General features: G+C 40.6%; 1 protein-coding gene across 4 annotated transcripts in view; it reads right to left on the bottom strand.

Moving 5' to 3' along the window:
• Positions 1–21,496, bottom strand: part of PAK3 (p21 (RAC1) activated kinase 3) — a 408,807-nt gene that overhangs the window by 284,477 nt on the left and 102,834 nt on the right. For 2 of the 4 annotated variants that reach the window (XM_088794993.1, XM_088794991.1), the window contains one exon: positions 6,655–6,811. The exons of the other annotated variants lie outside the window; for them this stretch is intronic. The gene's annotated coding sequence lies outside the window, so the exon portion shown is untranslated. The remainder of the gene's footprint in view (positions 1–6,654; positions 6,812–21,496) is intronic. 4 annotated transcript variants of the gene reach the window in all.

The following is a 21,496-nucleotide window of genomic DNA, read 5'->3' as shown; positions in this document are numbered from 1 at the left end:
TAATATATTCTCTATGCTTTACTTTACATCCCATGACTATTTTGTAACTATCAATTTGTACTTCTTAATCCCTTCACCTTTTTCACTCTGCCTCCAACTGCCCTCCTATCTATCACCCCAATTAATATAGTTCTCATCTGACACCATACATAGTTATTACAACATTATTGACTATATTCCTTATGCTAGATCCTACATCCCCATGTGTAACACTACTGTGTAACAACCAATTTGTATTTCTTAATCTCTTCCCCTTTTTCACCCACCTCCAGCCCCCCTCCCATCTGGCAATCAAAAATATTATCTGTATCTATGAGTGTTTCTGTTTTATCTGTTTGTTTATTTTTTCTGTAGATTCTACATACATGCAAAATCACATTTAATCTGTCTTTCTCTGTCTGACATACTCCGTTTAGGACAATATCCTCCAGGTCTGTCTATGCTGCTACAGATGGCAAGAACCCATTCCTTCCATGGTCGAGCAATATTCCATTGTAAATATGTACCACCTCCTCTTTGTCCATTCTTCTATCAATGAACACCCAGGCTACCTCCACATCTTAGCCATTGTAAACAATGCTGCAGTGAACATGTGGATACACATATCACCTCCAAGTAGTGTTTCGGGTTTCTTCAGATAAATACCCAGATGTGGGATTACTGGGTCCTTCTTTGCTTTTGTTTTAAAGTATATTTTTTATGCATTAAGTATTGCTACACCAGCTATTTTGTTGTTGTTTTCATTTTCATGAAATATCTTTTCCCCATCCCCCTACTTTCAGTCTCTGTATACCCTTTGATCTGAAGTGATTCTCTTATAGAAAGCATATGTAAGGGTCTTGTTTTCTTATCCATTCAGCCACTCTTTTGATTGGGGAATTTAAGTTAATCCATTTACACTTAAAATAATTGTTGATAGATATGTAGCTATTGCCATTTTATTATCTATATTTTTGGTTTTCTTTGTTTTCTTCTTATTATTCTTTAAAAAAATCCCTCTAACATTTGTTGTAATACTGGTTTGGTGGTGATGAACTCCTTTAGCTTTTTCTTGTCTGGGAAGCACTTTATCTGTCCTTCAATTTTTGCTGGAAAGAGTAATCTTGGTCATAGATCCTTAATTTTCATCACTTTGAATATTTCCTGACAATACCTTCTGGCTTACAAAATTTCTGTTGAGAAATCAACTGACAGCCATATGGGAGCTCCCTTGTTGGTAAATAACTGCTTGCCTCTTGCTGCTTTTAAGATTCTCTCTTTGTATTTAACCTTTGGCATTTTAATTATGATGTGTCTTGGTGTGGGCCTGTTTCAGTTCAGCTTGCTTAGGCCTCTCTACAGTTCCTGGGCTTGTATATGTATTTCCTTCATCAGGTTAGGGAAGCTTTCCATTACCTTTTCTTCAAGTAGGTTTTCAATTCCTTTCTCTCTTCTCCTTCTGGTACCCCTATAACTTGAATATTGGTATGATTAATGTTGTCCCAGAAGCCCCTTAAACTCTCCTCAGTTTTTGGATTCTTTTTTTCTTTTTTTTTTAAATTAAATTTATTGGGGTGACAATTGTTAGTAAAATTACATAGATTTCAGGTGTACAATTCTGTATTACATCATCTATAAATCCCATTGTGTGTTCATCACCCAGAGTCAGTTCTCCTTCCATCACCATATATGTGATCCCCCTTACCTTCATCTCCCACCCCCACCCCCCACCCCCTTACCCTCTGGTAACCACTAAACTATTGTCTGTGTCTATGAGTTCTTTTTGCTGCTCTGATTGGGTGTTTTCTGCTACCTTATCTTCTAAGTTGCTAATTTGATCCTCTGCTTCATATAATCTACTGTTGATTCCCTGTAATGTATTCTTCATTTCAGTTATTGTAGTTTATATTTCTGACTAGTTCTTTTTTGTTTCCTATCTCCATTTTTATGTTTCCTATCTCTTTGCTGAAATTCTCCCTGAGAACACTAAGCATCCTAATAGCCAGTGTTTGGAACACTGCATCTGGTAGATCACTTGTCTCCATTTTGTTTAGTTCTTTTTCTAATGCTTTGTTCAGTTCTTTTATTTGGGACATGTTTCTTTGCCTCCCCATTTTAGCTGCCTTTCTGTGTTTGCTTCTATGTAGGGCTGCTATATCTCCCAGTCTTAGGAGAGTGGCCTTATGTAGTAGATGTCCTGTAGGACCCAGTGACACAGTCTCCCTGGTCACCAGAGCCGAGTGACCCAGGTGTGCCCCTTGTATTCATTCTGTGTGCTCTCCTGAAGTAGTTGATCCTTAGTTGCTGTTTGCACTTCAATGGGAGGGATTGACCCTCAGGCTGATTGGTTATAAGGACTGACTATGACTACAGTGGATGAGCTGTGGTACAAGGGCTGACCATATAGAGCAGGGTTCACTTTAGTGGGTCTCTGGTGCTTGCCCAATCTGCCCTTTGGGTGTGTTGTTTTTGGAGGCAGCCAGGTGATGCTCCAGCTTGGTCCAAAGATGGCCACCAGATGTGCCCACTTGGGCACTCCTGGGAGGGAATACACTGCAGACCAAGTTTAGCCACAGCCTGTGCTCTGCCCAGGGCCACCTGGTATGAGTGACAAAGTAATCCACAAATGATCACCACCTGCACTGAGCTTAGAGGTGCCTCAAGAGGCCAATCTGTGAGCTGAGGCTGGCTGTCACTAGTGCCAGGCTTAGGGCTGCTCAGCCAGAGGTACAGAACATGCTGATGCTACATGCTGGTTGTTTTGGTTTTGTGAATCTTTGAGAGACTTTAGAAAAGTCCACAACATGAGCTAAAACAGGTTGTTTGCATGAAAAAATCCACTAGAAGCAGCTTTGGTGTGCCTGAAAGTTGGGTGGGACAGGGTCTCTGGGAATCACTAGGATGGAACAAAATGTGATAGCCAGTTTGATGGAGACTCAGATGTGGCATCTGCACACAGGGATGGGGGACAGTTCAACAAAGAAACATGATTTCCACAAGCTGCTCCCTTTGGGGGAAAGCTGCCCCTCCAGCCCTTGCCCAAAGGGCAGACAATTCAGCTTTTCTCTGTATGTCCCTGGCACTTTTTGAGCCACCGCTCCAGCGGTGGAGCTCACAGTGAGTCCGTCAGTGGAAAAGTCTGTGGGAGCTCTTTTTAACAGATGTGCCTCGGACGCCACTCGCCCTCCATCTCACTCAGCCACAATCTCCACTGGTGTTCACAACCAGAAGTTATGGAGACTTCTCTCCCTGGCACTGGAACCCTGGGCTGGAGAGCCTGGTGTAGGGCTGGAGAACCTGGTATGGGGCTAGGATCCCTCAATCCTCCAGGGGGTACTTCTGCAGATGAGATATACCTCCTGGTTTTTAATGGTCACACATGTGTGGGGGACCAGCTCATTCCATGTCTCCGCCCCTCCTACCAGTCTCCAGGTGGCTTCTTCTGTATGTCTGCAGTTGTAGGGCTTCAGTTCAGCTAGACTTCGGGGGATTCTCAATGATCATTGTTCTCTAGTTTGGTTGTAATTGATGTTGTCCTGACAGGAGGTGAGCACAGCATTTACCTACTCTGCCATCTTGAACCGAAAACTCTTGTGTAATTCTCTTTTGATATATATTTAATACCTCCAGCCTCTACTGATATTCTGGGAGTGACAGAGAACTTGCTACCCATCAGAGCATTTCCTCCAACTTTTAGTGAACTTCCAATATTTTCAATTTTGTTATTTAAAAAGCCCTTATATTGTGCTTCATATATGTCAGATATTGATCTAAGCAAATCACAAATATTAAACTATTTAATCTTAATAACAACCATATTATGTAGGTACTATTATTATCCCCATGTTATAGTGAGGAAACTGAGTGTCAGAAAACCTAAGATACTCAAAGTCAGACAGCTAGCAAGTGTCTGAGTCAGGATTCTAACCCAGGCAATGTGGTTTTTTACTGAATCACTGCACTATGAAAAACTTTTATTGCGTTGAAACCTCTGTGTAACATGCACACCATTGGTCCTAATACTTACTCCTTCTGGAGTCCCATAGACCACATTATATATAACCTCAGAAAGGCCTTTTCCTAAGCACAATGCAGATTAGGACACTGCTACCATTGCTATAACAATGATAGGGCTAGTTACCATAGCCCAGCTGGGCACAGAATAGCAGGGCAGTTTACTATCAAAGCACCAGACCCACAAAGGAAAGGAACTCCTACAAAGTCAAATAGTGAGTTGATGAGAGAGTTTGAACTTGAATCAATGTCCATTATGATACAGTCCCTGACACTACCTCCATCCTTGCCTCCTGCTCCCAATAAATACATCATTATTATTGATATAATTGCAGCTACCATTCAATGAGTGCTTACCTATTCTGTGTCTGACGCTTTGCATACATTATCTCACTTGATCCTCAGAACCATTTCTACTCTGTGAGATAGGAAATACTATCATCTTTATTTTACAGAGATAGAAGTTGAGGCATAGGGAAGTCAAATAATTTGCAAATAGCCAAACAGCTGGTAAGTTTCAGTACTTGGATTTGAACCCAGATCTTTCTGTCACCAGAATCTGGGCTTTTAATGACTATGTTGCAGGCCTCTCCATTATATTCACAAGAAACCTAGGGCATCTTGGGAATCCCTTGTTGAAAGAGAGATTATTAGTGCTAAAGACCTATGAATACCTATAGATATCCTCTTCCTGTTGTAATCTGATAATTTTTTTAAATATTGGGAAAGAAGAATTTGAGAGAAAGAGAGAAAGAAGGGAGTTTGCCTCACAACTCAGGTGATAAGTCATGAGGCTATAACTGATGATGATGATTCTTGGGGAAGATTCATACTTGATTTATTTTTTCTTAGTACCTACTATATACCAGGCACTGTCCTAGGAACATAGTAGACCTGTGCTGTCTGTTACTTTACAGGCTTGATTTGTTTCTTGCCAGAGTTATGCTGACTTTCTGATTAAGGGAAAGAAAATATTCACTCTTCTTCAGTCCAAAACTGAAAAACTTGCTTTTCCTTGAGAGGAAAAAACCACAATACCAAGAAAAGACCAGTTTTTTTTTTTTTTTTTTTTTTTTTTTAACAAGCAAGGAATGTGGGAAGATTTAAAAAGCCATCCACACCAAACCAATCACCAAATGGAAATCCTCTCAATTTCAAAACACTTGCAGGGAACCAACAACCTTCTAAAAAAAATCACCACAAATGTGACAGGGAGTTGATAGCATTTATATACAAAGACTTTACACATTTGTTAAGAAAAATACTAAGACTCTAATGGTTAAATGGGCAAAGGATACAAACACTTTGTAAACGAGAAAACTAAATGGCTATTAAATATGTGAAAATTATTCAATGTCACCTAGTAATAAAATACATAAAAATGAAGCAGTGGAAATTTTGCCCATCAAATAAACAATTTTTATAAAAAATAGAGGACTTAATGCTGGCAAGAGAATGTCCTATGCACACTCTTATACATGGCTAGTAGAAACTGGACAAGCTTTCTGTAAATAAATTTGTTAATACGTATATTAAGCCTGCATGTTTAGACCCTTTGACATATAATGGTTTGCTTTGGGCCTGAATGAGAAAGCAGCCATGGTTTGGGCCACCGGCCTTCCTACTTACTCAACAGACACTCAACACACTGCCATAGACAGTCAAACTTAGCTTTGTGTCTCTTGGTGTCTCATCTGGCCTCTGGTCTATGTCCACTGCCACCTCCTTCAGCAAGCCCCCTGCACTTAGTACACGTTCAAGAATGACTGCTTAGAGATCACTGAGCTGATGGGAATGGCAATAAAATATACAGATAGTAAGTATGGCCTTTGGTCAGGCTTTCCACTGACTAGCCATTTATCTTTAAGGAGTTTACTTACCACTCTGTTTATTTACTAACCTCTGACCTGTAATTTGGGGCTGGTTTCATTCACCTCTCAAGATGAGTTTGGAGAGAGGCTCTGCTATTTCCAAGCTGTTTGATTTTGAGAAATCTATCCTCTCTTGGAACTTCAATTTCCTCATATATTTAATACTTCCTTCACAGGGGTGAAGTGAAGATGGAATGAGATACTGCATGTAAAGAACTTGGCACTGTGCTCAACAAAGTAAGAATAATAATAAATAAGGTAGGCTAAAATGTAATATCTTGCACAGCATTTAAAATTCTATTTTAAAAGCATTTTCTACTTGTTTCTTCCTCTCTCTAGGAAAACCTGAAAACATATAGCTAATAATATCTCATAGTCATGACCACAACATCTGTCTGCTGCCACACCATACCACTTCCACCCCACTCTCATGTCAGGAGCCATTCAGTCCCCAGCATGACATTAGTTACAGTAAAGAACAACAGGTGGTTTGGGAAAATTCAGCCAACTGCTTACAATTCCCTCTGGGAATTGCAGTGGCTATTTTATGGTAAATAAACTGAGACTAAGAGCTTTGGACAAGTTCCTGCAGAGTGCAGGACATAAAACAAGAGGCAGAATCTGACCCTTGTTGACCACAACTACCTACATTAGCATAGCACTGAATGTGTTTCAGGATGCTTTCCTGATATCTCAGTTGAGCTTCCCAACAAGGCTATGAGGTCAGCAGGCAATATATTATCATTGCCATTGAGAAAACAAGGAAGTAAGGTTCAGAGGACAGCCTTACCTAAGGTCATATGGTGAATAGCAGCAGAGGTGAAATGAGAACCTAGGTCTCTTCTCTGGTAGTCTCGAGTTCCTTCCACTATACTACAGGTCTTGGCACAGCTGTCAAGGTCAATTTCAAGGAAGTGCAGTACTTCAGACAGTATACAGAGGTTGTCCTGTAAAAAATATAGATGAATGGTAACAGCAAGCACACCCTTTGGCCCCACTCTAATGTATGTGCCCTGACTTGGAAAATTACCAAAGGACTGAAACAGCAGCATCCATGGAGAAATAAAGAGGTTATCTAAAAGATCAGCCAAACAATCTCATGCAAAAATTGGATTTTATACATTGTTGAAGAGGGGGGAGTGGAGAAGTAATAACCATGTGATCATCAAAGTGTCTTTGTCCACAGCCTCTTGCTTATGGAAGGTGACCTGCATTTTTTGCTCTCAGGATCGATTTATTTTTTTTAAATCACGCCTGGGCTTCTTTCCCTTTATCTGTCTGTCTGTCTGTCTGTCTGTCTATCTATCTATCACCTATCTATCTTCTTTGGGAATATTTGAGCTCTCCAAGTAGGTTACTGTGACCATCTCCCAGGAAATAGGTTATCCTTCAGTTTTACTCTCTAGCTGTCATTCTCATAAAGAAAATATAGAAATAAAATGTAGGAGAGAAATGTGAAGTAAAAGTGTGTGTATACACTTGTATGTGTGTGTTTGTTTGTTTGTGTGTGTGTGTGTGCAGGGGGAGGAGAGATGAGAGTTTGAAATTAAAAGAAAGAGTACCAACCTCTGCTGAGGTGATAATGACACTGAAATACCCTAAGACATTATTGTGGAATTCTTTTTTAGAAGTATGTGCGTATGCCCCCCACACATGATTGCAAAATAATAAGAACAAAATTAGTAAGTCACATTTATTGAGATCTTACTATGTGCCAAATGTCCTACTAAATGTTCTATAAATGCTATTTTATGTATTCCTTACAACTCTGTGAGGTAGGTATCACCATCATTCCCATTTTACAGATGGGCAAATGGATGCTTAGAGTCAGCAACTAATTAGACAAAGGTCACATAGTTAATATCAGAGCTCAGATTGAAAGCAAAGATCCAGCTCAATTGCCTATGACTTACAAATTACACACCATTATCCTGAATGAATGCAGGTAGATGGAACGCTCAACCCAGAAAATGAGACAGTATTTTTTATTTGTTTTTTTTTTTTTAATTTTCATTAAAATATAGCTAACAAACAATATTATATTACGATCAGGTGTAAATCAAAGTTAATCAACATTCATATAACTAAAGAAGTGATCACCATGATAAGTCCAACAACCATCTGACATCATACCACACTATCACAATATTATTGACTATACGAGTTCTGAAAATTAAGTTTGCGAACTTGTTGCAACGATGTTGTTAACCTTTTTCAGATATCAGAGGGATTATTCATTATGAATTTGTACCAACTGGACAAACAGTTAACCAAGTTTACTATCTGCAAGTGCTGAAAAGACTGTGTGAAAAAGGTAGATGACCTGAACTTTTTGCCAACAATTTATGGCTCTGGCGTCATGACAATTCACCAGCTCACACGGCACTGTCTGTGAGGGAGTTTGTAGCCAGTAAACAAATAACTGTATTGCAACATCCTCACTACTCACCTGATCTGGCTCCCAATGACTTCTTTCTTTACCTGAAGATAAAGCAAATATTGAAAGGAAGATATTTTCATGACATTCAAGATACCAAGGGTAATACGACGACAGGTAATGGCTCTGATGGCCATTCCAGAAAGAGTTCCAATATTGCTTTGAAGTGTGGACTAGGCACTGGCATTAGTGCATAGCTTCCCAAGGGGAGTACTTCAAAGGTGAATTTAGTGATATTCAAAATGAGGTATGCAGCTCTTTTTCTAGGATGAGTTCTTCAATTTAATTGTCTGACCTGATATGGATGCAGATGTCCCCTTGAAGTAGCATTTTGGGTTGCTTCCAATAAATACCAAGAAGTGGGATCACTAGGTCCTTATTTGCTTCTTGTTATAGCCTTTCTTTTAAAGTCTATTTCTCTGCTATATGTATTGCTATGCCAGTATTTTGTTTGTTTTTTTCCACTTTAATGAAATATCTTTTTCCATCCCTTTACTTTCAGTTGGTGTATTCTTTCGATCTGAAGTAACTCTCTAGTAGGCAGCATATGTAAGGGTCTTGTTTTCTTATCCATTCAGCCATCCTATCTTTGATTGGAGTATTTAATCAATTTATATTGAAAGTAATTGTTTTTATGATTTTTCTCCTTCATTTTGTTATCTGGTGTATCACATTGATTGACTTGCATATGTTGAACCATCCTTGTGCCCCTGGGATGAATCCCAATTGGTCATGATGTATAAACATTTAAATGCATTATTACATTCAATTTGATAGAATTTTGTTTAGGATTTTTGCATCTGTACTCATCAGAGACATTGGTCTGTAATTTTCTTTCATTGTGTTATCCTTACCAGGTTTTGGTATCAGGGCAATATTGGCCTCATAAAATGAGTTAGGGAGTATTGTCTCTTCTTCAATCTTTAGGAAGAGTTTGAGTAGGACAGGTATTAGATCCTCTTTGAATGTTTGGTAGAATTCATTAGTGAAGCCATCTGCTCCTAGACTTTTAGGAAAGTTTCAGATGACAGATTCAATTTCCTTACTGTAGATCAGTATATTTAGGTTTTGCAGCTCTTCATGATTCAGCCTAGGAAGGTTATATATTTCTAAGAACTTGTCCATTTCTTCTAGGTTATTGAATTAAGTTGCATATAGTCTTTCATAGTATTCTTGGATGATCCTTTGTATTTCTGTGGCATCCGTGGTAACTTCCCCTCTTTCATTTCTGATTTTGTTTATTTGTGTGATTTCTCTTTTTATCTTAGTGAGTCTAGGAAAGGGTATGTCAATTTTATTAATCTTTTCAAAGAACCAGCTTTTGCTTGCATTACTTCTTTCTATTTTGTTGTTGTTGTCTATTTCATTTAGTTCTGCTCTAATTTTTATTATTTCCTTTCTTCTGCTGATTTTGGGTTTCATTTGTTCTTCTTTTTCTAGTTCTTTAAGATGCAATGTGAGGTTATTTATCTGGGGTTTTTCTTGTTTCTTGAGAAAGGCTTGTAATGATATAAATTTCCCTCTTAAAACTGCTTTAGCTGCATCCCCAAAATATTGGTAGGATGCATTTTCATTCTCATTGGTTTCTATGCATCTTTCAATGTCTCTTCCTATTTCTTCTTTGACCCAGTCGTTCTTTAAAAGTATGTTGTTTAATCTCCACATATTTGTGGTTTTTCCTGCTTTCTCTTTGCAGTTCATATCCAATTGCAAAGCTTTGTGATCAGAGAATATGCTTGGTATGATTTGAATCTCCTTAAATTTGCAGAGGCTACATTTATGTCCCAATATATGGTCTATCTTTGAGAATGTTCCATGTACACTAGAAAAGAGCATATAGTCTTAAAATAAATGAATGGGACTATATGAAACTTAAAAGCTTCTGCACAGTAAAAGAAACCATCGACAAAATAAAGAGGCCACCAACTGAATGGCAGAAAATTTTTGCAAACAGTGCCTCTGATAAGGGGCTAATATCCAGAATATACAAGGAACTCATGCAACTCAACAACAAAAAAATAAACAACCCAATTGAAAAATGGGCAGAGGACTTGAAGAGACATTTCTCCAAAGAGGACATACAAATGGCAAATAGACATAGGAAAAAATGTTCAACATCACTAATCATCAGAGAAATGCAAATCAAAACCACAATGAGATATCACCTCACCCCAGTCAGAATGGCTATCATCAACAAGACAAATAGTCACAAGTGTTGGAGAGGCTGTGGAGAAAAAGGAAACCTCATACACTGTTGGTGGGAATACAGACTGGTGCAGCTGTTATGGAAGGCACTGTGGAGGTTTCTCAAAAAATTACGAATAGAATTGCCATATGACCCAGCAATCCCTCTCCTGGGTATCTACCCAAAAAATCTGAAAACATTTAGAGATAAAGACACGTGTGCTCCAATGTTCATTGCAGCTTTGTTTACGGTGGCCAAGACATGGAAACAACCAAAATGTCCTTCGATAGATGAATGGATAAAGAAGTTGTGGTATATATACACAATGGAAGTGTAAGAAAAGATGATATAGGAACATTTGTGACAACATGGATGGATCTTGAGAGTGTAATGCTGAGCGAAATAAGTCAGACAGAAAAAGCAGAGAACCATGTGATTTCACTGATATGTGGTATATAAACCAAAAACAACAAAAGAACAAGACAAACAAATGAGAAACAGAAACTCATAGACACAGACAATAGTTTAGTGGTTACCAGAAGGTAAGGGGGGTGGTGGGTGGGAGATGAGGGTAAGGGGGATCAAATATATGGTGATGGAAGGAGAATGACTCTGGGTGATGAACACACAATGAGATTTATAGATGATGTAATACAGAATTGTACACCTGAAATCTATGTAACTACTAACAATTGTCACCCCAATAAACTTGAATTTAAAAAAAAGAGAAAGGAATATATAGTCTGATGTTCTAGGATGAAGTGCTCTATAAATGTCATTTATGCCCAGTTTATCTAATGTGTCATTTATGGCTGATATTCCTTTACTGACTTTCTGTTTGTCTCATTTATCCATAGCTGTTTATGACTTATATAGGTCCCCTGCTATAACTCTGTTATGGTCAAATTCTCCCTTTAGTTCTGTTAGTAATTGCTTTGTATGTTTCAGTGCTCCCTCACTGGGGGCATAAATATTGATGACTGTTATGTCTTCTTGTTGTATAGTCCTCTTTATCACTATGAAATATCCAACTTTGTCTCTTGTTACCTTTTCCATCCTGAAGTGTGTTTCATCTGAAATCAGCATGGCTTCACCTGCTTTTCTCTGGATATCATTTGCATGGGGTGTCAATTTCCACCCGTTCACTATGAGTCTATATTTGTCCTTGTAGCTGAGATATGTCTCTAGAGACAGCGTATGGTTGGGTTTAGTTTTTTGATCCAATCTGCTCCTCTGTGCCTTTTTATTGGTGAATTCCGTCTATTTACTTTTAGGGTGATTATTGATATATGAAGATTTCCTATAGTCTATCTGGTTTTCTGGTAGGACGGAGTCTCCATTATTTGTTTGCCTTTTTGTTGCTGTATATTATTTCATTGGGGTGGTAGTCTATGATTTTCCCTCTGTTTCTTCTTTTTTATGTTAAATATTTCATTTCTCAGTGTGTTTTTTTTTAACTTATTTTTCAAATTTATTGGGGTGACAATTGTTAGTAAAATTGCATAGATTTCAGGTGTACAATTCTGTATTACATCATCTATAAATCCCATTGTGTGTTCACCACCCACTGGTGATGGAAGTTCTGAGTGTTTTTTGAGTGGTTACCGTTAAATTTATTAAAATAAAGTTTCATATGTAGAATATTCCATTATCTTCAGCATGCTTCCTTTCTCCATTCCCTTGTGCTGGTTCAGACCTCTCTCCTTTTATGGCTTTGTTGTCACAAATCATCCCCATTTATCATGTGAGTTGATTTCTGTACTGCAGTAGCAAGTTGTCGTTTTCCTCTTTGTTTTTCAAGTTTGTTTTTTTTAATACTTCTTTACCTTGTATGTTATGTTTAAGTGTACAGTGTCCTATTTGGTGTAGGGGTTGCCATTTCCTGCTTCTGTCTGTTCGTCATACTACTCATGCTTTTGTATGGTTTGGCTTTTTTTTTTCAGGTTGAATAGCCTCCTTCAGTATTTCTTGTAGTGCAGGTCGTGCATTAGAAAATTTCCTCAGCTTCTGTATTCTGGGAAGGTCTTTATTCTTCTTTCATAGTATCAAAAGTGTATCTTTGCTGGATGTATTATTCTTGGTTCCTAACTTCTCTCTTTGAACAGTTTGAATATTTGATTCCACTCGCTCCTGGCTTGTAGAGTTTCTGCTGAAAAATCTGATGATAATCTAATGGGCTTTCCTTTGTAGGTTACTGTCTTCTTTTCTGTGGCTGCCTTGAGGATTCTTTCTTTGTCGTTGATTTTAGACAGCTTCAATACAATGTGCCTTGGAGAAGGCCTGTTGGGATTGAGGTAATTAGGTGTTCTATTTGCTTCTTGGATTTGAGGATCCAGTTCTTTCCACAAGTTTGGGAAGTTCTCATCAGCAATTTGTTTGAACATATTCTCTGTTCCCTTCTCTCTTTCTTCTCTTTCTGGTATGCCCATTATTCTTATATTGCTCTTTCTGATGGAATCAGAAAGTTCTTGTAGAGTTCTTTCATTTGTGTTAACTCTCAAGTCTCTGTCTTCCATCCTTGTCATTTTCCAATTTCTATCTTTGATGTCACTGATTCTTACCTCCATCTGATTAGCTCTATTACCTAAGCTGGCTATTTCATTCTTCCTTTCTTTTATTGAGTTCTTAATCATCAGAAACTCTATTGGGGTCTTTTTTAAAATTTAAATCTCTTTGGTAAAATCTTCACTTTTGTTCTTTGATGTGTTTCTGAGTTCATTAAACTGCCTGTCTGTGTTTTCTTGTATCTCGTTGAGTTTTTCAGAACTGCAATCTTGAATTCTCTGTCACTTAAGTCACATATATCCATGTCTTTAAGTTCATTTTCTGGAGATTTTTCATTTTCTTTCTCAGCTGCCTTGTTAGTTTGGTTATTCATGGCAATTAATGAGTTATTGTTTCTCTTCCTAGGCATCTATAGGAGTGGGTTCTGCAACAGATTGAAAGGAAGAGGTATTTCTTTTGCTTTGCAGTAGGTATTGGTGGAATGTTTTATTTTCTGTCCTGCTGCAGCCTTTTATTCTCTCTCATTCTGGAGTGTTGTATTTTCTCTGCACTGTTCCAGCTATTCACACAATGGGGAAGGGGGGGTACCTGGAAGGTGGGCTTTCTCCAGTAATTGTTGATTGATATGTATTATTGCCATTTGATTATTCATATTTTTTATCTTTTTTTTTCATCTTAAAAAAGTCCCTCCAACATTCCTGGTAATACTGGCTTGGTGGTGATTATCTCCTTCAGCTTTATCTTGTCTTGGAAGCTCCTTATCTGTCATTTGATTCTAAATGATAGCTTTCCTGGGTAGGGTAATCTTTGTTGCAGGTCATTGGTTTATATTGCTTTCAATATTTTGTGCCAATCCCTCCTGGCCAGCAGTTTCTATTGAGAAATCAACAGACAGTCTTATTGGAGCTCTCTTGTAGGTAACTAACTGCTTCTCTGTTGCTGCTTTTAAGATTCTCTCTTTGTCTATCATCAACAATACAAAGAACAACAAATGTTGGAGAGGCTGTGGAGAAAAAGGAACCCTCATAACAGTGTTGGTGAGAATGCAGACTGGTGCAGCCATTATGGAAGGCAGTGTGGAGGTTCCTCAAAAAATTACGAATAGAATTACCATATGACCCAGCAATCCCTCTCCTGGGTATCTACCTCAGAAATGCGAAAATATTTATTGATAAAGGTATATATGCTTCGAAGTTCATTGCAGCTTTCTTTATGGTGGCCAAAACATGGAAACAACAAAAGTGTCCTTCGATAGATGGTTGGAAAAAAATTTGTGGTATATATACACAATGAAATACTATTCTGCCATAAGAAAAAATGAAGTAGTGCCATTTGTGTCAACGTGGACGGATCATGAGATAATAATGCTAAGTGAAATAAGTCAGACAGAAAAAGTGATAACGTTATGATTTCACTGATATGTGGTATATAAAACTGAAAACAACAAAGGAACAAGAAAAACAAATGAAGAAACAAAACTCATAGACACATACAATAGTTCAGTGGTTACCAGAGGCTAAGGGTGGAGGGGGGTGGTATATGAGGGTAAAGGGGATCAAATATATGGTGATGGAAAGAGAACTGACTCTGGGTGGTGAACATACAATATGATATACAGATGATATATTGCAGAATTTTACAACTGAAATCTATGTAACTTTGCTAACAACTGTCACCCCAATAAACTTTAATAAAAAAAAGATTATCTCTTTGTCTTTGATCTTTAATTATAATGTGTGTTGGTGTGGGCCTGCTTCAGTTCAGCTTGTTTGGGACTTTCTGCATTTCCTTGGCTTATCTGTCTATTTCCTTCACCAAGTTAGGAGGGTTTTCTGTCTTTAAATCCTCAGATAGGTTTTCAACTCCTTGCTCTGTCTCTTCTCCTTCTGGCATTCCTGTGATGTGAATGCTAGTATGCTTGATGTTGTCCCAAAGGCCACTTACTTTCCTAATTTTTTGGATTTTTTTCTTTTTGCTGTTCTGATTGGGTGTTTTCTACTACCTTATCTTCCAAATTGCTGATTTGATCCTCTGCTTCATCTAATCTACTCTCGATTTCCTCTATTGTATTCTTCATTTCAGTTATTGTATTCCATATTTCTGACTGGTTCCTTCATATGTTTTCTATCTCCATTTTTATATTTCCTACCTCTTTGTGGATGTTTTCCCTGAGATTATTGATCATCCTTATAACCAGTTTTTGAAACTCTGCATTTGATAGATTCTCTCCAGTTTTGTTTAGTTCTTTTTTGGGAGCTTTGTTCTGCTCTTTCATTTGGGACATGTTTCTTTTTCTCCCCATTCTGGGTGCTTCCCTGTATCTATTTCTATATATTAGGTAGGGCTGCTACGTCTCCCAGTCTTATGTGGTCTTATGTGGTAAGTGTGCTGTGGGGTACAGTGGCACAGTCTCCCTGGTTACCAGAGCTGAGTCCTCCAGGTATGTGTTTTGTGTGGGTGGTGTGTGTCCTCCTGCTGTATTTGAACCTTTGTTGCTGTTTGCAAGTCAATGAGAGGGATTGACCCTTAGGCTGACTAGTTGTTAGGACTGGCCCTGACTACAATGGAGGAGTTAATGTACATGACCTGACCCCAATAGAGCAGGATTCACTATAGCTAATCTATGATACCTATTCCATCTGCCCTTTGGGTGTGTCATCCTTGAACGTGGCCAGGTGATGATCTGGCTCATTCCAAAACTGGCCACTGGGCATGCCAGCCCTGGGGCTTAGTGCAGGCTCACTGCAGGCCAAGTTGTGCTGTAGCCTGTGACCTGCTGGGAGCCACCTGGAATGAGCCACAAAGCAATCTGCAAGTAGCCACAACGAGCTTTGTGCTTGGAGGTGTCTCAAGAGGCCTAGACAAGAACCAAAACCAGCTGTTGCTAGTGCCAGACTTAGGGCTACTCACCCAGAGGTAGGGGACACGTTGAAGCCAGATGCTGCTTGTTTGGGTTTTGTAAACCCATGAAAGATTTTGGGAACATCTGCAGCATGAGCCAGGGCAGGCCTTTGTCCAGAAAATCCACTGGAATTGGGTTGGGTGTGACTGAAAGTTGGGTGGGAGGAGTCTCAGAATCATCAGGGCAGGGGAAATACATGGTGTTAGCTAGATTGATGGAGACTCAGATATGGCACCCACCTTTGTCTGCATGCTGGGAAGAGGGAGTGCTCAACAAAAGAACAATGGCTTCCACCAATTCCTCCAGCTGCCCTTCCAGCCCTTGTCCTATGAGTAGACAACACAGTTCCTTCCTGTATGTCTCTGATGCCTTTCAAGGTCCTGCCCCAGCACTTGAGCTCAAAGTGAGTGAGTCCATCAATGGGTACATACAAGTCCAGGCCCTTTAAGAGGATTGCCTGGATCTGTATGAGCCATCCATCTCTCAGCTAAAATCTATGCTTGTTTTCACAACAAGAAGTTATGAGGATTCCTCTCCCCAGCAGTAATACTCTGGGCTGGAGAGACTGGTTTGGGATTGGGTCCCCTTGCTCCTCTAGGGAGGATGTCTGCAGCTGAGATATCCCTCTTGAGTTTTAATGGTCTCACACAGGTATGGGATCAGATCATTCTGCATTTGTGCCCCTCCTACCAGTCTCGAGGTGGCTTTTTCTGTATGTTCTTAGTTGTAGGGCTTTGATTCAGCTAGACTTCAGGTGATTGTCAATTATGGTTGTTCTGTAGTTTTGTTGTAACTTTGATGTGGTCATGAGAGGATGCAAGCATAGTGTTTACCTACTCTGCCATCTTCACTGGAAATCCAAATAAGACAATATTTACCAAAAGCTCCCCAGAGTATCTGTATACTTTTTACCTTGTTTCATCTTTAAAGCAGGTATTATTTGTCCCTTTCCAATAATGAGGAAAATATAGTAAGGAGAAGATAAAGAAAATAGCTAATGTTCCACAGCTAGCTAACAACAGAGGCAGAATTAAAAGACAAGATTCCTGACTCCTGGGCCAATGTTTTTCCATTATGCTATGTCTACTCAAGAGCTTCTGACATGGATCTCAGTGTTCTCTCCTCTGGTATCCACAGCTATAGAGTGTGGGTTGGACCTAGCAACTCGTATCTAAGGAAAATAATATTGAAATACTGATGGGATACCACTTCAGTGATTAGGGTACCATAGACTGTTAATCCAACTCTCTTCATTGCCTCTTCAGGTTGGGCATATTGATGAAATAAACTGCTACATTGGAGAGGCCTTGTGGCAAAGAACTGAGGGCAATCTCTGGCCAGCAGCCAGCAAAGAGCTGAGGCCCTCAGCCCAACAACCTGTAAGTAACTGAATCCTCCCAACAACCACCTAAGTAAGCTTAAAAGTGGACCCTTCCCCAGTTGAGCCATGCAATGACTACACCCCTGCCCAAAACCTTTTATTGCAGCCTTATTAGAGACTCTGCTAAGTTGTGCCTGGATTCCTGATGCCCAGACATGAAGATAGTGTGTGAAGTCACTCAGTTTGTGGGTTATTTGTTACACAGCAATAAATAACTAACACAATATGATTCCAGCCAGCAGCTTCATTGATATGCTTATTCACAGAAAAACAAATTCACGACACAGCCCTTGAGAGAGTTGAGGGAAAAAAATATAGGTGAGCTTTGTAACTCTAGGAGAGGACTGTGAATCCAAAGATCACCTCTTGGTCTGCTTCAAGGTTTCCTCTGCCCTGAAGTTCTGATAGCCATGGCTAAGCATGGTGCCAGTAGATATAGGGCTTCTCATCCTCCACTGGTCACTGAGTCCAGCGTTTCTCAGTGCTCAGCTTGTGTTCAAACCAAGTGGTTGGCAACATAAGGTCAGCTTCTCCTCATTGTTAGCTTGGGAAGCCCAATAAACACCACCTAAGAAGTTACCACTGGGTCCAAGCCACCACACCAGGCTGTCTCCATTCTAGCGACTATAGCTGTTCCCAGCCACTGCCCCAGTTAGTGTTATTTTGGAATTTCGAAATGAGTGGTGGGCTAGAGTAAGTGAGCGGTTTTGACAGATTCCCTAAAAGCAATTGATCAAATGAGAATCACTTATGCTAAATTTTCAAATCGCTAAATTGGTGTCAAGGAATCATCTTTAAAAGGTGTGGGTGGCAGACTTCCCAGTATATCCTGTAACTCTTTAGCTAGACATCTTAACCAAGGGAGTTGCATTCCCACATGCTGAAAAGTCTTATCAAGGGGCCCACCTGAGTTCTTCCTTTGCCAGCTCAGATGTCTCTACAAAAATTAGAAACAAGCTAGGGTGAGTTACTTTTCAACATGTCAGCAGAAACAGCGAGGTGAATGCAGGCCAATCTGGGACCATTGCAGATCTGTGTAGTGGCTGTTAGGTAGGCGTCTGCCATCCACAACTCTTAGTCCTATGTGATATGAATGACTCTGTGTGTGTGTGTGTGTGTGTGTGTGTGTGCATGTGTGTGTTTGGGTCTGCTGGTATGGGGTAGGAAGAGGAAGAAGAGGAGCGTGGCACATTTAGGAATGTGCACTCCCCACAGACATGTATGCATGAACAAGTATTATCTCTAAAAGAAGTAATGGGTATAAAGATTTGGCTTCTCATAGCTACATGTAACATGCATGTGTAGGGGACTGTGGCCATGAAGACTGTGTGTGTGTGTGTGTGTGTGTGTGTCTTACGTGTGCAGAGGGAGGCTGTGAATATGAATGTTCCACCCAACTCTCACCATACAGGGTTGGAATGTTTCAGAGTTGGCATACCTAAATCCAATGATAACAAATCAAGTAACAATTATACTGTGTATGTATGTATTGTATAGCATGTCTCAAATTCTCAGTAACTTGCTCATTGATGAGTGTATGTGCGTGAGTGCACCTTCCTACAAGTTAGTAATGAGGGAAAAGAAGACAAGTACATGAGCATGGAAGAAAGAAACTGACAGTGAACCCATAAAGGGCCCTTGAAGAAGTGGACAAGGAAAAAAACCTGGATCATTAAGTACCTACCTCATTAGACCCTGAATTGCCACAGAGCTGAACCAAACTAATTCATTTTCTTGAAAATTGAGCCAAGCCCTTCCCCCATTTCTTCCTCCACATCAGTCATCAGGACAAAAGAAAACAGAGCAAAAATCCCCCATCCCCCATGAAATGTACACGTCCTCCATGTCTCTTTTCTAACAAGTGTCTGTGAGTACCTGCCTAGCTTGGGCTCAGCATCAGGCAGTCTTCCCTTTGCTTTTAATTATCTTCATTTGATCTACAAAGGTACATTATTCACAGGGGCATTGTCTTGCAGGGTGTCAGGCGGGGTCTCAGCTCCTGCTCCCCACATAAGAACGCAGGATATGGTGAGGCCAAAAAGGAACACCCACAAAGCCATAGACAGGGGAGTCATACCTCTATATTCTCGCTGGTGCTGGGTTGGGAATACAAGAAGCAGGAGCCACATGATCCGCAATCCACTGGCAGCTTCACTGCCAACCAACCAACCTCACTTGCTAGCTGCAATCCACTGTGCTGACTGCAATCCGCACTTGCTAGCTCAGCCACCATCTTCTTGCTAGCCCCCCATTTTCAGCTAATGTAGCCACGGCAGTTATATTAGTGGCCAATGGCTCACTGGTTACAGTTGACGGCTGTGGGGACAGAGCCCCAGAAAGTAGTTTACAGGCTCTCGGCCTCACGTGGAGGGGTGCTGGCTCGGGTGGTGAATGGCCGTCGGCTGTGGCTGATTGGCCGTCGGCTGTGGCCGGTTAGCCGATTGGCCGCTGGTATAACTGCTGCAGCTACGAAGGATTGCCGAGGATTGCCGAGGAGCTGAGCAGAGCCAAGCAGAGCCGAAGAGAGCGGAAGAGGAGAGCCGAGAGTGGAGGAGAGTGGAGGAGAGTGGAGGAGAGTCGTCAGTCGGTTGGCAGAGAAAATGGACAGCAGGTCACATGTCCAGTGAACCCAGCCTCCAGTGAGACCGTAGTGGTATGACTCCCCCATCTATGGCTCCGTGGGTGTTCCTTTTTTGGCTTCACCATATCCTGCGTTCTTATGTGGGGAGCGGGAGCAGAGACCCCGCCGGGTCTCCCGCACGACAACGGCCAACTAGCCACAGCTGATGCCCATCCAATCACAGTTGATGGCCATTTACTACCTGAGCCAGCACCTTTTCACATGAGGGGGAGAGCCTGGAGACTGCACATCTGGCTCTGACCCCACAGGCATCCAGAGAAGAAGAAGAGTTAAATGCAGTATTGTGAGTGTGGGGACAGAGTTGCAGAGAGCAGTTTCCAGACTCTTGACCTCATGTGGAAAGTGACTGGCTTGGGTAGTAGATGGTCATCAGCTGTAACCAGTTGGCCATTGGCCACTGAAAGAACTGCAATAGCTAAGCTAGGAAGTGTGGAATGTGGCTAGCAAGTCCGGTTAGCAAGCAGATTGTGGATTGCAGATCGTGTTGATCCTACTTCCTGTGTCTCGCCCGGATGCCATGGAGACAGGCGTTGGGATACTGGCGTATGTTTGCTTTGTGTGTCGATCAGCTGCCATCGAGAATATAGTGGTATGACTCCCCTATCTATGGCTCTGTTGTTGTTCCTTTTTGGCCTCACCATATCCTGTGTTCTTGTGTGGGGAGCGGGAACTGAAACCCTGCATTACAGTGAGCTACCTGAATCTCAATTTTTGACTGTTCCTGCAAATAATAGAACTAGAGCAGTAAATGGATTATCTTGCATCCAGAGGTCTGACCCCTAAAAATCAGGCTTGACTGAAAATTAGAGTTGCTCAAACAATGTCCCTTTTTTTGCCTGTAATTACACAAATGAAACCCCATTTTCATTGTGTGGGGACAGAGCCCCAGAGAGCAATTTCCATGTTCTCGGCCTCATATAGAAAGGTGCTGGCTCAGCTAGTAAATGGCCATCAACTGTGATTGGATGGCCATCAGCTGTGGCTAGTTGGCGGTCAGCTGAAACCAGTGAGCCATTGGCCACTAATATAACTGCTGTGGCTACGCTAGCAGCAAAATGGGGGCTAGCAAGAAGATGTTGGCTGACCAGCAAGCAGCGGAGTGAGGGTTGGGGATCGTGTGGCTCCTGTTTCCTGTGTCTCCAACCCAGCCACCAGCGAGACTATAGTGGTGTGACTCCCCTATCTATGTCTCCATGGGTGTTCCTTTTTGGCCTCACCATATCCTGTGTTCTTGTGTGGGGAGCGGGAGCTGAGACCCCGCAGGCCGCCCCACATGACACATGGTCTTCAAGAGCACTGATCCAAATGTTTACATCCTTGGGCAAGTTTCTGGATGAAAGATGCCAAAATGCTAGCCAAAAAGAAATGTGATACTCCTTACTTTCTAGAGCAAGCACTTATAGTAAATGTAATGTTGAGCCTCAAAATCATTTTTGTGCTATGAATCCCCATGGCAGTCTGATGAAAACTATGGATCCATCTAAGAATAATGTTTTTAACTGTATAAAATTAAATATGTAGGATTACCAAGGAAAAAACTATATAGAAATAACCCTATTATTTAAAATACTGTGATGTAAT

The sequence above is a fragment of the Rhinolophus sinicus genome, chromosome 18 (assembly GCF_057876585.1).
Source record: "Rhinolophus sinicus isolate RSI-liver-muscle chromosome 18, RSI-T2T, whole genome shotgun sequence".
Taxonomy (NCBI): Eukaryota; Metazoa; Chordata; class Mammalia; order Chiroptera; family Rhinolophidae; genus Rhinolophus; species Rhinolophus sinicus.
Note: the sequence above shows the minus strand (reverse complement) of the source record. Positions and strands in the feature narration are given on the sequence as shown.